Genomic DNA, 18,307 nt, shown 5'->3' on the forward strand with positions numbered 1-18,307 from the left:
CGCAATGAAGCTTTCGCGCTCGCGACGACGGCGGCGACGGCGGCGACGGCGGCGACGACGGCGACGAAGGCGACGAAGCTGGCGCTCGAAAATGCCGACGATAAATTAATTGCCAGAGCCATTCTCTCTCCGAAATGAAGAGTAATCGTACAAGACAGCGATAAAAGCGAGAGCAATAAACCGACGGCAGATCGCTGAAAAGCAAAAATTTCATCCCTTGTTTATTACGCCCCCCGAGCACCCTGGATTTCCAACGACATCGCCTTAATATCAGCTGCGGGATGCTTCTATATGGATTTATTTGCAAGGCCTGGCTCTGTTCGGATGAGCTACGAGGGCCGACGCTCTTGGCTTCTGTTTGGCGGAACCGCGTTGACCAAGCGATGTCGAACGTCGAACGAGAACTGCGCCGAAAGGCTTACGCGCGCTCGACGAATACTTGAGTGTACGATCGGCGCGCAATAAAACCAACCGCGAGCGTAGCTCCTGTCGCTCAGCGGGGAAGAGGGCAAAAAAAGCGAAGCCTGGCTTACTGTCGCGCAAACGGTCCGCGCGCGAGCGAGAAATCCATCAACGAAAAGGAAGTAGACGAACAGCCAAGTGCAATTGACGATCGTTAATCGATTCCGTAAGCTCGACTTGCAAATCGCCGCTCTACACAGCTTGCCGTCGTTTCGCTCTTCTCTCCAGTATCGTTCCCGGAGTCCGTCGGACGTCTTGACCTCGTTGTGCCGCGTACCGCATCGGCAAACGTAAGTACCTGCCGACTTGCCGGCTGCGTAACGGCCATTCGTACGTAGCACGCGCGGCGACAGCCTTCCGTTCGGCACTTCTGTGTTTGGCTGCCTCGCGCGTATCGCTATCGCTCGGATACGACGCGATATACGCCCTATGTAGTGGCTGCAAATTATCTCATCTTTGCTCGGCTATCTCCACGAAATTGGAAATACGAATCGATGTCTTGGCCAATAATCCCGGGCTCCTCGCTGCCAGCTTCTCAATACGTTCTAGATAATAAAAGATGAGCTGAAAAACGAAAAATCATTTGAATTCACGACGAGACGAAGGCTTCACGTGTAATCGTCTACTCTGAAATACGTAATTTTCATCGAAAGTTGGCACTCGATGTAGTCTGCCGTTTGATCGATATTTCCATCCCAAAAAGGAGTTGAAACGTAGAAGCGCGTTACGTCAGACGAGGGTAATCGGCGAAGTCGATCGGAGTCGGGAGATTAATCCGAAAAGAGAAACTAATGGTGCGAGAGCAGCCTGAAAGCGCACATAATCTCGCGTTCCACAAATCAACGTTGGAATGTCACACGCAATAAACAGTGACTCCGGGTGAGAGGGAGAGAGATTGAGCCGAAGGCAAGTGGCGCGTAGTCATCGCAGCGGCAGTAGCGGCGACGACGGCGCTATGACGCGCATCGTTAATTAACGCCACAATCGATCCTCTAATGCCGTGAGTTGCGCGCTCTATATATCCCGTCTCTCGGTGTATGTGTTCTCGGGATGCCGCCATCAGCGCCGCGCAGCGCCGCTCACCGCCGCTCACCGCCGCTCACCGCCGACGACGACGTACGGGAAACAATGACAGAGAACAGCTTCTCAATCCGAGGATGAGTCGAGCTTGCGCGCATTGTTTGTTGCATATCGCGCGTATACCGCGAGCGCGTATACTGCTAGCGTCGACGTCGTTTGCTTAAACGTCGCAACGAGCAGGCATGTTTGAACGCTAAATTGACAGACCAGCCGCTATTATCGTTTGCAAGTTTCGGCTGTTTTTCAGAGACGATTGTAATGCCGAACTCGATTAAAATACCGCGAGGCTATATCGAACAAGAGCTTCGCATTCCAGCTTGTTCCATCCGGCGAAAGGCTCGCGCGAGTCGAATGAATAGGAGCTCGAAATTGCACTAAAATCAGGCGTGCGAAGCGCTCGCTTCACGCGCCAAAACTGCCGAAGGTTGTACAAAAAGCAGCAGCGGCGCCGCGCGGAAAAGCAGAAGCTCGGCAGGGGCCGGCGGGTGCCTAGAATGCGCGAAAAATGGAGGCGACTCGCTCGGAATGCAAATGTGATTTCCACGCACACTCGACAGAGGTGGGAGGGGGCGCGGGGCACCCGCGAGCAAATTAAAAACCAGAAGGCAGGGGCACGCGTCTGAAAGCGTGCCGAAAGCCAGGCCAGTCGGCCCAGCCCCTGCTGCCTCTGCCGCCAAGCTGATTTCGGCGGAAATACGTTCCGCGTGATTTGCCCATTTCGCCCGCATCGCGCGGCTCGGCGAAAAAGAGAGCGAGGCAGGAAGGACGGCGGCGCGGCGCGTGTGCGCCAACGATAATCCATCAGCGGCTGTCTATGCCAGAGGCAAAGCGATCCATGCATTTCATTCCGGTGACTTGAGAGGCGCCATTTTCCATCGCGCATCGTCTGCATCATCATTTTCCGATACGGGCTCAATTCCTAGCGATCAAACTTGACTCCCCCCGTCGCGTCCGCGAACAAGAGGCGAGAGAGAAAGAGCCTTTTCATCTCGGCTAGCAATCTCATCTTTTTCTCCGGCAAACGCGCGCCGAGCCGACGCCGCTTCTCGCGAGCTCTACGTTTTGTTAAGCTTCTGCCCGACCTACTCTAATACCCTCTCTGCCCGGCCGTCTGCTGTTTCTTTTCGCCTTCTCTTCGCCCTCCAACTCGATCAACTTCGCGATAGCCGAGCAGCGCTTTATCCGGCCGTTTCCCGAAACTACTCGTTACACGGAACGTTGTCTTTCGCAGATTTGTTCGCAATCAGCTGTGACGAGCGGGCTTCGCTCAAACGCGCCAGTGCCGGTTCGATCGCACGCGAAAAGCCCATCGCGAGCGAAACTTTCATCCGAGCGCGCTAGCGTGCAAAGTTGCAGGCTCAGGACCAATATCCGAGGGCCAGATGGAAAAGCTCGCGCTCGCGGCTACCCCGGCAGCGGCCATACTGCGCGAAGAGTTGAAAGGGAGAGGGAGGCAGAGAGAGAGAGAGAGAGAGAGAGAGAGAGAGAGAGAGAGAGAGAGAGAGTCCATCGATAGGACGAAACTTGGACGATCCATCATGTCCGTCTGGCCGGCTCTGCCGTACGTCCGCTGCTCTCGGATTGAGATTGTCTCTGACGGTATATAAGCGGCCCGCCAACTTTTTCGGACACTTTGCGCGGATATGCATTCCTCTTTAGTCCTTGCTACACATCGAAGGAAGGCCCGGCGCAATCTCGTCTCCCCCACGGACAAGCAGGCGAGCGAGTTGTAAACATTGCAGATGGTTTATGAATGAATCGTAATAAAAGTTGGAAGCTCCGTAGCAGCAGCAGCAGCAGCAGCAGCAGCAGCAGCAGCAAACAGCCATCCAATTCATATGAATGAGATCGACTTGTTGGAGAAAGCTCCCTTTATTTTTTGCGGCTTGGTAGAAGATCAGAAAAGGAGAAGCTGGTGGGTCTGCGAGGCACTGGTCGGACCGGTACCAAACTAAAAGCTGGCGGAAAAAAATTACAGGCTTATGACAAAGGCCGGCAGCTGGCGAGAGCAGAGCCAGAGAGCGAGAGAGTGGAGGTCAAGCATAAAAGCTGCGAGCTTTCCCGGACTGCTCTCAAAGTGCGTGGCGCCCTAGTGTTTACTTCGACGAGCCTTCGTTATCGCTCGCTAATTGAGCCCTTGACGCTTTTCCCGGGAGCTTTCGTCGGGCAGCGGCAGCGACGCCTCCTTCTAGCTGCAGATGATGCCACGCGCTCAACTGCTTTCTTGACGACTTGACGACTTGCCAAAGAATCGATACAGCTTTCACGCCCTCCACAAAGCCTCTCTATTTGTTTCTCCTTTCTTTTTCCTTTGTTCCTCTTTATTCCTCCTCCTTCTTGCCTTCGCTCGACATGTCTAAGATTCATTTTTCTATGATAATTTAACGAGCTAGCCGCAGGCTAGTTTGGACAAGCAGTGCGCCGTCGTCGACGAGCGAGCAGAGCAGAGCGGAGGACGTTAACCAGGCCTCTGAAAGCGAGGCTCACTTTCTTTTTGAGAAATTGCGCAGAACGCGGAATATTTTAACGGCGACGATCCCTTTGCTGCTGCTGCTGCTGCTGTTGCTGCTGCTGCACTCGCGCCGCGCACACGGCTGCTTAAGCTGCCAGAGTGTATGCACACGCCAAAAGCACCTCTTACCTGCTTACGCGCTCGCTATATATCACCGATTTGCTCGTAGCCTTCTAAAAAAAGAATAAGGCACGAAGGCACACGGTGGAGGCGAGCATTAGCTCGGCTGTAAAAAAACACGAGATGCAAATGGCAAAACAGAGAGTGTTTTCGCGCGGAGCGAGCCTCTGTTTATTATTTATCCTGGACGGGAGACAAGAGACAAGAGACAAGAGACAAAAGGGTAAAACAAAGGGCTGCTCTCGTGAGCTCGTCGATTTCTCTCTCCCTGGCTTTTCGTATTTTCTTGACCTCCTTTCCCGCTCGCGCACAGCTGCTACGCTGCGAGAGCTTCCTCCGCAGCAAGAAAAGCGGATCACGCCAAATGGACGAACGTACGCGCGAAACTAATCTCTCACGGAGATTGTCACCCCCATCCTCTCGCCTTCCGAGAGAGCTACCCTTCCGAGCGAGCTTTCTTCGGATCCTCTAGTCGAGCTTTGTTTGTTTAACGCTCCGAGAATTTGTTTAGCCCCGGCTCCAGACAGCAGATTTGATTTAGCCGCCTATTTGCTTTTGTTAGCTGGCTTTTTGTTAACTTACTTGGTCTTACTTACATTTCCTTTGTACACTCTTCACAATGAAACATTGTATTAGTCAAAGAAGCGATACTTCCAAACTGGCTAATCAGAGCCGTGTCGTCGATTCGAATTTCGCCCTCGCGCACACTTGAAAAAAGCCCGCTTAGGCCTCACAACACAAAAGATGCTAAAATTACGTTTGCCCGCGGTGCGGCAAAAATGTGCACGCGCAGCGGATGCCTGCTGCGGAATCAGCGTCGGAACGTTCTTGGCGAAAGCCGATCGCTCGGCGGAGGCCGTAAACGAAAAGGAGAAAAAGATCATTACCGACTGCAGCGAGCGGCGCGAAATGACCGGATCGACTCTCTTTCTCGCGACCACCCACGCTTTCGGCTTTTGGTATAGCCGACACGCAGAGGGAGAGGCGCGTCGTGCTCTCTCTCTCTCTCTCTCTCTCTCTCTCTCTCTCTCTCTCTCTCTCTCCAGTGAGCAATTGCCGAAAGCCGTATGGATGCCAGGCGCAAAATTCGCGTAGGTCGCAAGGCTGTACGAATAGCGTGTTCCTTTCCCGTGAGATTCCGTCATTTCTAGGCGTGAGTGCAGCAAAAAAAATTACAGAGTCGGGGATCGCAGTAAATCCGCTTAAATACGCCGAGAACGAATTTCTGCATAGGCCTACAGCAGATCAGCCGGAATTAGAAATTGAGTTGTATCGCGGTACGAAAGCGCAGGTGGGGACGAGAGACAGAGACAGAGGTACAAGCAGCTTCTGGCGCCGAACAAGAAAGAGGACAGAGCAGGCTATATGTACGCGGATTACACGAGCCGTCGTGTGTCGCGCACGTACGCACACGTGAGCTGGACGTCGAGGGAGAGCAAAGCCACGGCGGCTGCGGCGACGGAAACGGCGACGGCGACGGCGACGGCGACGGCGACGGCGACGGCGACGGCGACGGCGACGGCGACGGCGACGACGGAGTACAAGTACGCAGCTGCTAGCGCTGTGAAACAAAGTGCTGGCGAGAGACCCGGCTGATTGACTGATTGCAAAGCCACTGCTCGTTATTTTTAGCGACAGCGAGACTCGATCCGCGAAAGCGTATAAATTTGGCCGAGATCCGTCGCCGCGTGTTTGCCTCGGATGAAAAGGAGAGGCTTTATGAGAAGGGACGGCGAGCTACCACGCGACGCACGTCGCTCGAATAAGAAAACTCGGCTCCGTAATATGCCAGCGTTATGAATCTTCCGATATGAAAAACCTGGCCGCGCGGCGAATTATTATTTGCCAGCGAGTAGCTCGCACGTGTTTGTCTTTTGCGCTCTGCTTTGGTGCTTTCGCTAATTGAACGGCGCGCCGCCTTCGTTCCGATTTTAATTAAAAATCTTGGACTTGTTTGAAATATTTGCTAGTTCTATTTTGAGCTGGCACGCAAGCTATAGTGCGTCATTGTGACCGTGCTTTTCTAGACTAGCCTTATCAGTGCTATTTAATAAACTAATAGTAGAGCGCTCTGCAAAGACAAGATCCCACGTACAAAGCGCAATCCTGTAATCCTGCAGACAGGATCTTGACGTGAAAGCTCTCGATTCAGATGAGAGAGAATAGCCAAATAAACGTTGATGCTGTAATGAGCTCCATTACACAATTGCGTTGCTCGCCATTCCAAATTCGAGAGCAAAATAAGCAGAGTTATTTAGGCTGGCTCGTCGAAAGGGGTTTCGAGCGCGGCGAACAATCGAGCTCGCACAGCAAATTAAGCTGGCATTGAGTAGAGCAGCAGCGCTGCGAGCGGCTTCGAAAAGTTTCTGAACGATAGGTCCTGGCAGTGTGTCTGTGGCGGAGAGCGCCGCTGGATTAAGTAACTCCGAGGGTGGAAAGAAAGAGAGAGAGAGAGAGAGAGAGAGAGAGAGAGAGAGAGAGAGCGCGCGCAGCTGCCCTCCGGAGCAACTACATCAAAAGTTCGCGCGTTTACTTCCTGCCTCTCGTGAAGCCCATAAAACTCAAGCCTAGCCGAGGTGCCGGGGAAAGTGGCGCTGATGGCTAAATGGCAAGGGAGAGAGGACCAGCGACGCGAATCTCGATTCTTCTCTGTCGCTTTTCAACGCCCTCTCTCGCTCGGCTCCCGTGCGGCTCCCGTGCGGCTCCCGTGCGGCTCCCGTGTGCCGAGCTATTTATTGCAGTCGATGAGTCAAAGTCCCAGCGGTATCCCGTTTATTTTTGGATTTTTTCGCGGTGACCTACGACGTCTCGACAATTGCATTCTCTCGCGATTCGCCGATACGTAGAGCTAAAATCGTCAGAGCAGAGCGATTGGCTAGAAGCAGGCATCAGCTGTATGCGGAGAGGGAGCTCGAGGGGGTGAGAAAGGAACGGCCGCGGCGCGCTATCGCTGTCAAACTTTCGGAAAAGTCAGCGCTCCTCGGTGAGCGAGGGTGAGGTGGTAGATTGCCGATATAAGTCTGCGCGCGAGCGGCAAAGCAGGCTGAAGCGGATTATCGAAAAGACGCGCGAGCGCGGATTTTGATGCCCGCGGCCGGGACGATTTACGAGGATCGCGATATCTAAATGTCAGGCAAGTTAAAAGTGGAAGTTGAGCGGCGGCGCGAAGGGGGATGCTCGCGCGGGCGACAATAACTGCCGCTACCGCGCTCCCGCGTAATAAATGATTTGCCAGAAGAAGAAGCGATCGCCACTCGGCACTCGGCACTCGGCACTCGGCACTCGGCACTCGCCACTCGGGCATTTTTGCTCGACTATGAATTTTCTAGGCGCGCGCTCATCAGTTGGAGCGCTCTATCTCGGCAAATTCAAACTCGAGTCCGGATTATTAATGGAGTGTCGCGGATCGAGCTGGCATTAGTCATTCCTATTTTATTCTTAGCGAGCGCATCGCCGAGCGGTGCATGCACGCGCGCGCTCACGTCAATACGCGCTGCAGCTGCAATCCATACACGCGATATACGATTCTCGATAGGCGCCTTTCCTGCTGCCTATGTATCGAGCCTGTCTTTGATTTATGCACTTGCTATTCGCGCAGCTCCGCCAGCGCGTTCATTAACAGTGGCAGGCCCCGCTCAAAAATAAATTGATCAATTGGTAATGCGCAATTTAATGATTCATCGGGCTTTGGCTGGCTGCGACTCGATCGGTTTTTCGGCTAATCGGCCAACAATGGGTGCACGGGAACGCGCCCAACTCTCAATTAAATCCGCGGCATTGTGGCAGTCGCGCGAGCGCGCCAAAAGTAAACGCGCGCAGAGAGTTCATTAATGATTTGCGCGCTACGGCCTAATTGACTAGTTTTGTAGCGCGCGAAATTGGAGCAAAAAGGGAGCGGCGCACGGCGACGAACCGTGAGCGAGGCCATAAATCGTCCACGGGCGCCTGATTAATTTTGCCGCGCGAGAGGGCGCAGCGGCAGTCGGTCGCTCGTTCGTTCGTCGTCCCCATCTGCGATGTAAACGAAGCCAGTGCCAAAAGCCGATCGGGCGGAGATCGAGCTGGACTCGCGACTGGTGGGCTCCAGGCGGCCTCGGTCGGTCGCTCGGCCTGCGTCACACGCAGTTGACAATTGCGACAGAAATCACGTAACGTTCGTACGTGAGTCACGTGCACGCCCGGAACAGCATTAAACTTGCAGGCTGAGAAACGTCATCGCTCGTCGCCCGTATGAAGCTCCTGCCTGTACTCCTGCATTACCTATTTCCCAACTGGTTCCGTCGCTCTCGCTCGCCTATCATGTATAAATCATCTTTTATTTGGCGTTTCCTCTTACTTTATATCTTTATGATGATCGTTTTCATGGCCAACCCTCCTTTTATGCCCTTTCATTTCATGCTTCAATTTTTCCCTGGCCCTTTTTTACGACTCTTCTTCGATTCTTTCGTCCTCTCCCTCCCCTTCCCCTTCCCCTTCCCAATCCCCGTCCCCTTCACCTTCCTCTTCCCCATGCCCCCTTCCCATCGGAAGGAAAGGAAGACGCTTCTCGCTCGGTGCTGACGTTTCGAGAGCAGGGCCAAAAGTTGAGCGGGCCAGATCGCGAAAATCCGAACCGGCCGCGTGCAGCAGCCCCGGCCGGTTCGGAACGCCGAAAACCTCGCGGGGAATGCGCAGCGCTGCAGCGAGAGCCGGCCCCGACAATCAGAATGGCCGTGGCGCGCTCGCATAACGCAGGCCGCGGCATTCGCGAAGCGCCGCAGACGATAGGATCGCCAATTATTCGCCATACGGGCGGCGCTAGCCAACTGTCAATTACCCTGCCGCTCGCTCTTCCTCTCGCACGCCCGCGTCTCATTCCGTCGCTTTCCGTCTCTTTCCGTCTTTTCTTTGCTTCTCCTTTGGCTCCTGCAGACGGAGATTTATGATCGCTGATTCACGGAAGATTCCTTCGCGCCCTCTTGGCATACCTCAATTTTGCAGGGTTCGCACTTCGCACGCCACGCAAACACACGCTTGATTACAGCTTAGCTCCTGTCGTCTTTCGTTACTCGACTAATTATTCACGGGGCATTGATCGCCGGCCGAGTTTCGCTCTCGTGCAATCCAAAACTGATTCGGTATCCCGCAATGAGTCGTGCTGATAAGCATTCCGTGACACGCGATGCATCTTGAAAGAGCCGTTCGGCAAACGAAAAGGCAGAGGCTACTCGGCAAAAGTCCGTTCTAGTAGCTAACGAGGCGCGCGCGCGCAGTTTCACCAGTTTAGGCTCGAGAAGCAGCGGCAACAGCCCCCTCCGCAGAATTTGCATGTCTAGCTTTGCACCCTCCTCTATCGTCCTCTCTCTCCCCTGTGTACACGTGCAGTTTGTTACCGCCACTGCTGATTGCTGATTATTCACAGAGGCTAAAATATACAGAGAGAGAGAGAGAGAGAGAGAGAGCGGAGGACGACGGGATGTCTGGGTGCGGACACTGCACGGCTACGGACTCGTCCACCGTGCTATTTTGCAGCTCGCGCGCGAGAGACAGTCTACTCGTCGAAAACGCAATTTGCCGATTACATTTGCGCTCGCGAGCAAAACTCTCCATGTCTACTGTCTGCCCTCCTCGCTAGCTTTCTCTCTCTCTCTCTCTCTCTCTCTCTCTCTCTCTCTCTCTCTCTGGTGCCGCCGCCGCGCTGCATACAACTGCCAAACCGCGGACTAAACAGATCAATCGAGTACTTCTTTCTCGAGGCAGAATTTACGGGAACATAGAAACATATAAAGGCGTTTGCCCGCTTTGACCATCGACTTGGATTTCATCAGTCAAAGCAAAATCATATTATGCAACTGTAGAGTTCACTCTCTCACATGATTTGCAACCAATTTCTCGAAGATGGGCTGATCAGAAAATAATCTAAGCCATTGAGTGTGTCTGATAAGAAGCCAAGTAGATACGATTTGAAAGTTTAATCGAGTTCGCCTTTTAAAAGAATTTAAAGGAAAAAGGAGGTAGAAAAATAAGGTGCGGTATCCGAGAGAGCGGCGGCGACTGTGCGAAACAATGAACGAATTTCCAGATAGGAACGTGGAGTGTGCGCGCCAGTCGAGTCGAGGGCGAGCGAGAGTCGCGAAATCGGAGAGGCTTATAGCATCGCGCGCGCGAGAGAGAGAGAGAGAGAGAGAGAGAGAGAGAGAGAGAGAGAGAGAGAGAGAGAGAGAGAGAGAGAGAGAGAGAGAGAGAGGTATACGTACACTGCCCGTGTGCGGGCACCGTTAAGGGTTTGCTTTCCAAGAATAATTACGCTCGTCGCCGATAATTAGCGCAAGCATTGTGCATTATGTAACGAGATGCTTCCGGGCTCTCGCTGTGCCCTTCCCCTTGCGATTAATTCTCGTATTATTCGTCCTCTCCTTTCTCGCGTCGTTAAGCCGCAAAAATTTGTGCCAGAGCTTTTTATTTCACGAGGCGGCCGATCGGTTAATTGCCCCGTTCATGAGCTGCAAATGGACGACCGAGACTCTCCACTTTTATGGAGATGCATCGTGCCAGCCTGTTGTTTCTTTCGACTCGTCCGGTGCAAGTGTTCATTTCACTACAAATTACTTTCTATCGTGGCGCGCTCACCTCGAGAACGAAAAAATCCTATACGTATCACGCTTCCCATAACTCAGCAGCAACGAAAAAAAGAGAATCTCTCGCATCCGCGCGAATTTGTCACTCGGGCGGTGACGACGGCTGCAGCGGCAGCAGCAGCAGGAACAGCGCCAGCCTAATATCGCGCATATGCGCATCAATAAACAAGTCCGCGCACGTGCGCGTATCCGGCCAATATTCGCAGAGAGACGAAACAAGCGCGTGACGAAAGGCTCGCACGCGCTGCTTCGATGAAAAACGCCCTTAAAATAGACGTCCGCGGACTCGCGCGAATCGATTGCCAATATCTACGGTTTACTGCACGCATTTTCTTTGCATTTTCCCCTCCTTCCTCATTTATCCACTCAAATTGGCTAGATTACAACTGGCAGCATTCCCTTTTTCATTGGCATCCAGCTTTTTTGCATCTCGACTTTCGAAAGCTGCTAATTTTGCAAGATTAAGTACTTTTTAACGAATGAAAAAATAATGAATTTTCGGCTGAACCGATACAAACGAGATTTGATACAAGCCAATTAGCTCCGGTCAATATTTGGCGTGTACAAAGTGGCGAGCACTAGCTTTTCGACGGGTCGACTTTTGCGAGTCTGCAGCGCGCTCTCGTTGCTAATGAGCAGGCACGCGACCTGCAGCAGCGCCTACCTCTCTCGTTGCAGCGTAAATAATCTTGGTCGTTTTGGTTTTGTTTGTTTCAGGTGAGTACCCAAAAGACACGCTAGATACAGACGGCCGATACACTGGAGGTAAGTGCTGAGCATGAATCAGAGCTGCGGGCAGAACGAAAGAGACAAGGAAACGAGAATGAGAGCGCTAAATATTAATTGATCGCAGGACGAGGGCAAGAGAGAGAGAGGGAGAGAGAGAATGATTGAAAGCTGTTCCGGCACGAGACTGAAAGATGCATAGGCTTGCGTCTATAGACTTGGTCGGACTCGTGAAAAATGCAGCGATCCGCGGTGTGCCTACGCACGAGAAAATACCAGGACAAACGGAGCAGCGCACACAGCGCACTCGCCCTTTTTCCTTTGCTCCTTTGCGCGAGGGAGCACCACCGAACGACGGTCTCGCTCGACTCTCGGCTACGTAGCTTTCGGTATTTTCATTGGCTGCCGAACACCAGGCTTTTTACAACCGAGGCCCGTCCAATTGGTAGTGCACAAGCGATGCACATATCCGATAGAGAGCTTACTCGTCTTTCTTTTTTCGGCTCGCATGAGGATTAGAACGATTTGAATATCGACCTGCTAGGCTGGGCTTGGGTGCCGACTGATCTAATTTGCCACTCGTGGCGAAGTGCCGTATATCTGATCAAGTGGTTTGGAAGTGCATTAATGCAGTACTTAAAAACAACTGGTTTTCTACTCAACTAGTAGTGGTGCACGGCGACGCAGCGCGCGATAAATTCTACTTAAAAGGATTTAGAAGTTGAAGGGACCGCGCTGATTGAAGAAAACACACTCGAGGCATCTTATTTGCTATTCCCGTAGCGAATGCAGCGGCGACGGCGGCAGCTTTCTTCCCCGTGAAAACCAGGCTCGAGGCTCGTGCGTGCAAATAGTTACGCGATATAGCTGACGCTGCTTCGACGAGGAAAAGAAAAGGCGGCTCGCGCGTGATCGTCCGATGACTGGCTCACGACGAGGCATTTCGAATGACAAGCAGTAGCTCGCGGACAAAGAGTCAATCTAGCGAGCAAAAGGGAGTGAAAGCGAGCGCAAACTACTAAACAATCGCTGTCCGCCCGGAATGCTCCGGCTTGAGCTGACCGTGTGTGTCTGTGTGTGTCATTCTATTCGCCCTGACCCGTCCGACTGCGCTGCTGCAAGCTCCACCGCGTTAGTTATCACTTTGCTCGCAGCCGCCATAGACGACGACGGACCGACCTTACTTACTCGCTTGCAATAGTTTGCTAACTGTATTTCGATACCGTCAAAAGTCACACACACTTTACGAGCCTCTGTATCGAACCGACAATTTGACGGCACGCTCAAGGTAAACTCGCCTCTTCGTGTATACACATCTGTAAGTGCATGTACGTAGTTTTACCATAAAAGTCGAATTCCGTCTAGTCTCGATCGCAAACTTTACAAAATGTGGCCGTGCTTACTCTCTAAATTAATAAGCCCGGCGAGATCGAACGTATTCGACCATCGGCCAATCAACTGATATTATACCGCGGAAGCCCTTTTATTCGTGTTTCGTAGAATGATATTGCTTACGGAAAACTTGCTAATAGTTCGTCTTTACGAAAATTCAAACATTACGCTTTTCCCACCCAAGTTTATATTGCATAATTTTTATTATCGAATAGCAAGCACAAGCGTAGCTAAAATAAATTTCGCGTCTGGCTATGCGTAAATAATTGTCACCAAGCACGATAAATTGTGAAGGCTGCAATGGTAAATACAAAATCAACACAGTGTTGCAGTCCAATATGTCAAGCGAGTTTATTAGCCGAGATTAATGTAAATGCGCGACTAATAAATAAACCAATGTATTTGATGTAGCTAACATTAAAAAAAACATAGGGGAATTCACCTAAAAACCCACATAGCCGCGGTTAACGTAACTCCGAAGCGTCGATCATTAAAAAAAAAGTCGGAACGTCTTGTTCGTGAGAGTGGAAAAAAGCTGTGACGCGTGCTTGCAAACTATTGGCACTTGGCATTTGGAGCGCGAGAAAGGGCAACACATCTCTGTCTGATCGTGTTGGCGCGCTGTGTGCTACATGTGCAAACTATCCTCACCTTTGCGCGGGAGCTCGCAAATATTTGCGATAACTCTCGGCAACGGCGGCGGCGGCGGCGGCGGCGGCGGCGGCGGCGGCGGCGGCGACGACGACGACGAGGTTAAACCGCGCCGCAGCAGGATAAATAGCGGATCTCCAAAACAAGATGCACGAGGAAAGAGCCCCGTGTTCCGCATTGACTCTTCGATTACTCACCGTCTGATGCACAGCGAGCAAAGCCAAATAACTCGTGTGTCGCGCGCCAATTATGACATTTACTTCGACAACAACTTTTCCGTACGTCAAGTATCTGCTTTCAATTAATATTCAATGGCGACGAATAATAAATGACGATCCCGCGGCGATGCACACCTTCCAGTCGCTTCTAACTTTTCGATAGCCGCCGCAATTAATCCGCGTGCATAACAGCAGCAGCTTGCCCATAAATATACAAATAAGCCAGCATTCTCTCGTTAAATATTCAATTTATAATCCGCTTGGTGGTTTTCATAAATATTTAAGGCAGAAATCCGCGAGATTTTCGTTGCGCGCGACTACGTAGGGAGAGAGGCCAATGGAAGTTGGCGCCGTTTTTTAATTAGCCGTCTATTTGCGTAATATCCCTTTTCCCGAGTTAACGAGGAGTCGGTCAGCGCGCCGAAAAGTCGCGGCACTGCTAAGAGAGAGAGAGCGCCAGCGAGAGCACTGCGGTTGACGGGGGAATGGGCTTTTGTTTGCCCGGGAGATTGCCTTTGATTGCGTATAGGATTATCCTTTCACTACATCGCCAACGCGCCGCTCTCTTCTTTTTTTTTTTTTTTTTTTTTCGTATTTTTATTGCGAAAAACTCATTTTTGGCCTACGTCAAATGAATTTTCAGCGGGACACCGCGGCAATTAGTTTTCAACGTTTACTCAAATAACGACAGCGGAGAGAAAGTTTTCCGGTAGCGGTTATTACGTTGCAGAGCGTGTTTTTCTCTTCGCTTCATTTGGATTAGACGAATCGCTAGAACCAGGCGCGAAAGAGCGAAGAAACACACAAACAAGATGCGGGCGAGGTGTAGAGTAAAGAGCTAAATCCCCGTTTGAAAACTATCTGAGGTTGAACGACTTATGAGGGTATAACCGTGGCAAGATAAGCAGCCAATTATACGAGGTTTTAGCTATCGCGAATAAATTTATTCGAGCGAGAGACGATCTAATCGGCGACGATGTGCGTGCTCGAAGAATTCGTGCCCCGCGCCGCGGCCGCTTCGCTCGACACCTTCCACTTCCTGCTTTATTGTCGCGCGGCGCGACTCCTCCTCCCTCCGTCTTGGCTAACGTGTTTTTCATCGTTAGAACCGAGCTGCATCTCCTTCCAGACAGCAGCAAATTTACGTTGTAATGACTAGGGGAAGATTGCTGCTGCTGCCTCTCAGACACGAGGATGATCATAATTTTTAGCAGCGTATTCTGCACACGACCTTGCCGAAATTTTACAAACAGCCTACATACCTTTTTTTTCCTTTACTTAATTTTCACCTAATGGCGACGCATTTATAACAAACGTAGTTTTCCTAGTAGATCATAATCACAAGTGCTAATCTGCATAACGAGATTTCGTCCACGTTTGTTTTGCAGTGAACTTTCAGGCATTCGTTTGATGAAATGAGAGCACTACACATTATTTTGTTCCTCGTTGTCCTGGCAGCAATGGAGTGTAAGGCAATTTTATTTATTCTGTTTTGATTTTTTTGCTGTAATCTATTATGCAGCAATAAAAAACGATGCTTGTTAATTCTGTTTTTCCAGTGACAGATGCAAAACCGTGCAATAATTTTCAAAGGGTTCTTTGCGATATGAAATGTATTCTGAGTAGCAACGTTTGCATAGGCGGCGACGGAATATTCAATTACACCTGCAACTGCAAAATACCCGAATAAAAAGATAGCGTCGATACACAGGCGCGCACACGGACGTAGCGGACTTTTCAACTGGCAAAAAGATAAAATAGAAGAAGAAGAAGAAGACGAAGAAAAATTGACGACTCGCTCTCTAAAGAATCCCAAGATGCAGGCAAAATATCTGCGGCGAATAAATAATGGCGCGAAGGCGAGTACGTGCGATAGAGTCTCCTCCGAATTAAGGGCCTCTCTAATTGTATTATCCGCGGCTCGAGACGACGTCACTTTGCATCGGTGCGCGATGCGGGCTCGTTAAGACACGTCTTGCTCTTTTTTCTCCCTCGAAACACGTTTCACCCCCGCCGCACACACCTTTGATACCGCTTTTTTCGGCAATTTCGCTCCTCTCTCTCTCTCTCTCTTCCTCTCTTTCTCTCTTCGATCTCTTTCGCTCGACATTTCTTTTCTGGCCTTTTTGCCTGTCCTTTCTCGCAGGTCTGTCTGCTCACTCTCGACCGACTGGCGGCTTAGGAGGCTTCCTCTTTTTTCTTGTTACTTCGAGCAGCGCTCTTAAGTTGTCGCTCGGCCGCGAGAATTTGACGACCGATCTTGATCAATCCGCTAATTATTTTCAGGCTTGTTTTCGACCCAAAACATTTTCATGGGACACGAACAAGTCGCTTCCAATCGCGACTTATTGGCACTCGCGTCGCGATCGTTATCGTTCATTTCATTTTCATTTTTCGTCCGAAAGCCCATCCTTTTAATATTCCGCGTGTACACGTACACCATTTTTTTCCATTCATGTTTTCCTCCCTCCGTCTCTCTCCTCTTTTTAATATCAACAACTCTCGGGCCAATTTTTTGCAAAACGCTGCTACACGTGCAACCGTATAAGCATGGCAGCGATAGAATTGCAAGAGAAACCAAACTAAAGAAATAATTGAGTGGGGCCAGCAAAAAATATCGCCTGTCAATATTCCGAACAAACACGATGTAAGCAAAGCAGATCCGGCAATATTTGTCGGCGTGGACGCGGAAGAAAAGATATCGAAGGCAGGTGGAGCAAACGATGAAAGAATTTCTATAAAGTAGAATGGTGGTAGAGAGCGTCGGAGGGATTTCGGTTGGCAGCTCTCGCGAGGATTTACGAGGTTTCTTGTTGCATTTAGGAGGGAGCGATTGCATCATCACTCGGCATTCCGGGGCCTTAATTCGCGAGCTGCGCACTTTAGAAGCCATCCGTCTTGATGCGACGTGTCTCGGCTGGTTTTTCGGCAGGCACGACGGCACGAGATAACGGAGTGCCGGCTAGCTTGACTCGTTCGCGCCTTCTTTCCAACGACACTGCCGCCGCCACTCCACGATTGTTTCTCGCGTTGGCGTTCCACTCGACTCCCTGTCTAATTAAGCGACATCGCAGATTCATCGGTATGTGCGATTATCGCACTGGAGGCGGAAGCACCTTGATAGAAAGCGGAATATCAATTGAAATGGAAATTCGTTTAGCTCTGCCTGCCGAATAAAATAAGGACTCTTGGCAGGTCTCTCTCGTCGGCTACAGGGCAGACAGGCCAGAAAAAAGAAGTCGCTTGAAAGCGAGTCCCGCGAATAATTATCCCAGCACAATTTACTTATGCGCGCCTTCGGATTAAAGGCACTCAGCCCCGTTACACACCGAGGGGACTCGGGGAGTCTTTGCAGCAGTGGTGAAGAGCGAGATGGCGCGCCTAGTCGTTCGATATCCGAAGGGATCGCGAGTGACGTCGTCGCGGGCCAAATGGGGAGACGAATAGAAATAAAACTCGACGGCCAGACCAGGGAGACGCCACGCGGAAAGATTTTTTGCCGAAGATAGAGTGCCCGAGCCGCCGCCGCCGCCGCCGCCACGCGGCCTTCCAAGCTCGAAAGCGCTCGAAAGCGCTCGAAAGCGCTCGAAAGCGCTCGAAAGCGCTCGAAAGCGCTCGAAAGCGAACGAAAACGAGCGAAAGCGAGCGAAACACAGAGAGATGCTCACGGCTACGCGCGCTGCTGCCAACGCTGCTGCTTCAACTTGGAATCAGAATAATTTTATTACTCCTTTTTGCGCTTGTCCTTCTGCTTCCTTTGCCGACTTGCCTGGTGATCGGTGTAATACGTGAGTCGCCTGCAAAAATCTCTACATCAGATGCACATTGTCAGACTGTAAAGCTCTTCTTGTCAAAATAAAGATTTAGAGTCTAGTCGAAAAGAACGCATTGATTTTGGAAGCTCAGCGATGCGCTTCTAACGAGCTCATCCGTGAACTCGCCGAAAGACGAGACGGTAAATTCGGCGCCCAAGTGCATTTGTCCCTTATTAGATATTCCATTTCATCGCGTTTGCACTTTGGCGACTACGACGTCAACGACACCATTTCATTCCGCGTCTCGAACTTTAAGCCTTATTATTCATTCGGCATGGCACTGTCTAGCACATCTGCGAGCTACGCGACCGGGCAAACGTTGCCTTTCCTCCTATTTTTCTCGAGTCGCACCTACCGCTATAACCTTTTTGTTCCAAACGTTTTATATTCGGTCCTCTCTCTCCTCTGTTTTATTATGCCCCGCTCTCGAGATTTATGATTTCCTGCAATATGAAATTTTCTTACAGATATTTCTGTCCTCTTCGCGCGCTGCTTCCTCGTCTCCTACGAGAGCGCACGAACAACCACAGCTAAGAATTTGAGAGAAAGACCGAGAATTATTGTACAACTGCAATAGACATTTTCTCCTTTCATCGGGTTTTTTCCTAGCTTTCTGCTTTTTTTAATAATCGCCGTTATTCTGGCAGCCGCCTTTCCTAGCGCTGTTCGCGGAAGTCATTTCCAAGTATGGGAAGAAAATATATCAAGCTCGGG

General features: G+C 51.1%; 1 protein-coding gene and 1 long non-coding RNA gene across 6 annotated transcripts in view; both read left to right on the forward strand.

Annotated features, from left to right (window-relative positions):
• LOC131671243 (teneurin-m) overlaps nt 1-18,307 on the forward strand; it is a 336,250-nt gene that overhangs the window by 216,449 nt on the left and 101,494 nt on the right. The gene's annotated exons all lie outside the window — the stretch shown is intronic.
• Nucleotides 12,665-17,603, forward strand: LOC131671248 (uncharacterized). Its single transcript, XR_009302524.1, has 3 exons — nt 12,665-12,805; nt 15,167-15,245; nt 15,338-17,603. It is a non-coding gene; the product is annotated as an uncharacterized LOC131671248 (long non-coding RNA).

This window comes from Phymastichus coffea, unplaced genomic scaffold (genome assembly GCF_024137745.1).
Source record: "Phymastichus coffea isolate CEN01 unplaced genomic scaffold, Cenicafe_Pcof_1.1 PCOF00122, whole genome shotgun sequence".
Classification (NCBI taxonomy): Eukaryota; Metazoa; Arthropoda; class Insecta; order Hymenoptera; family Eulophidae; genus Phymastichus; species Phymastichus coffea.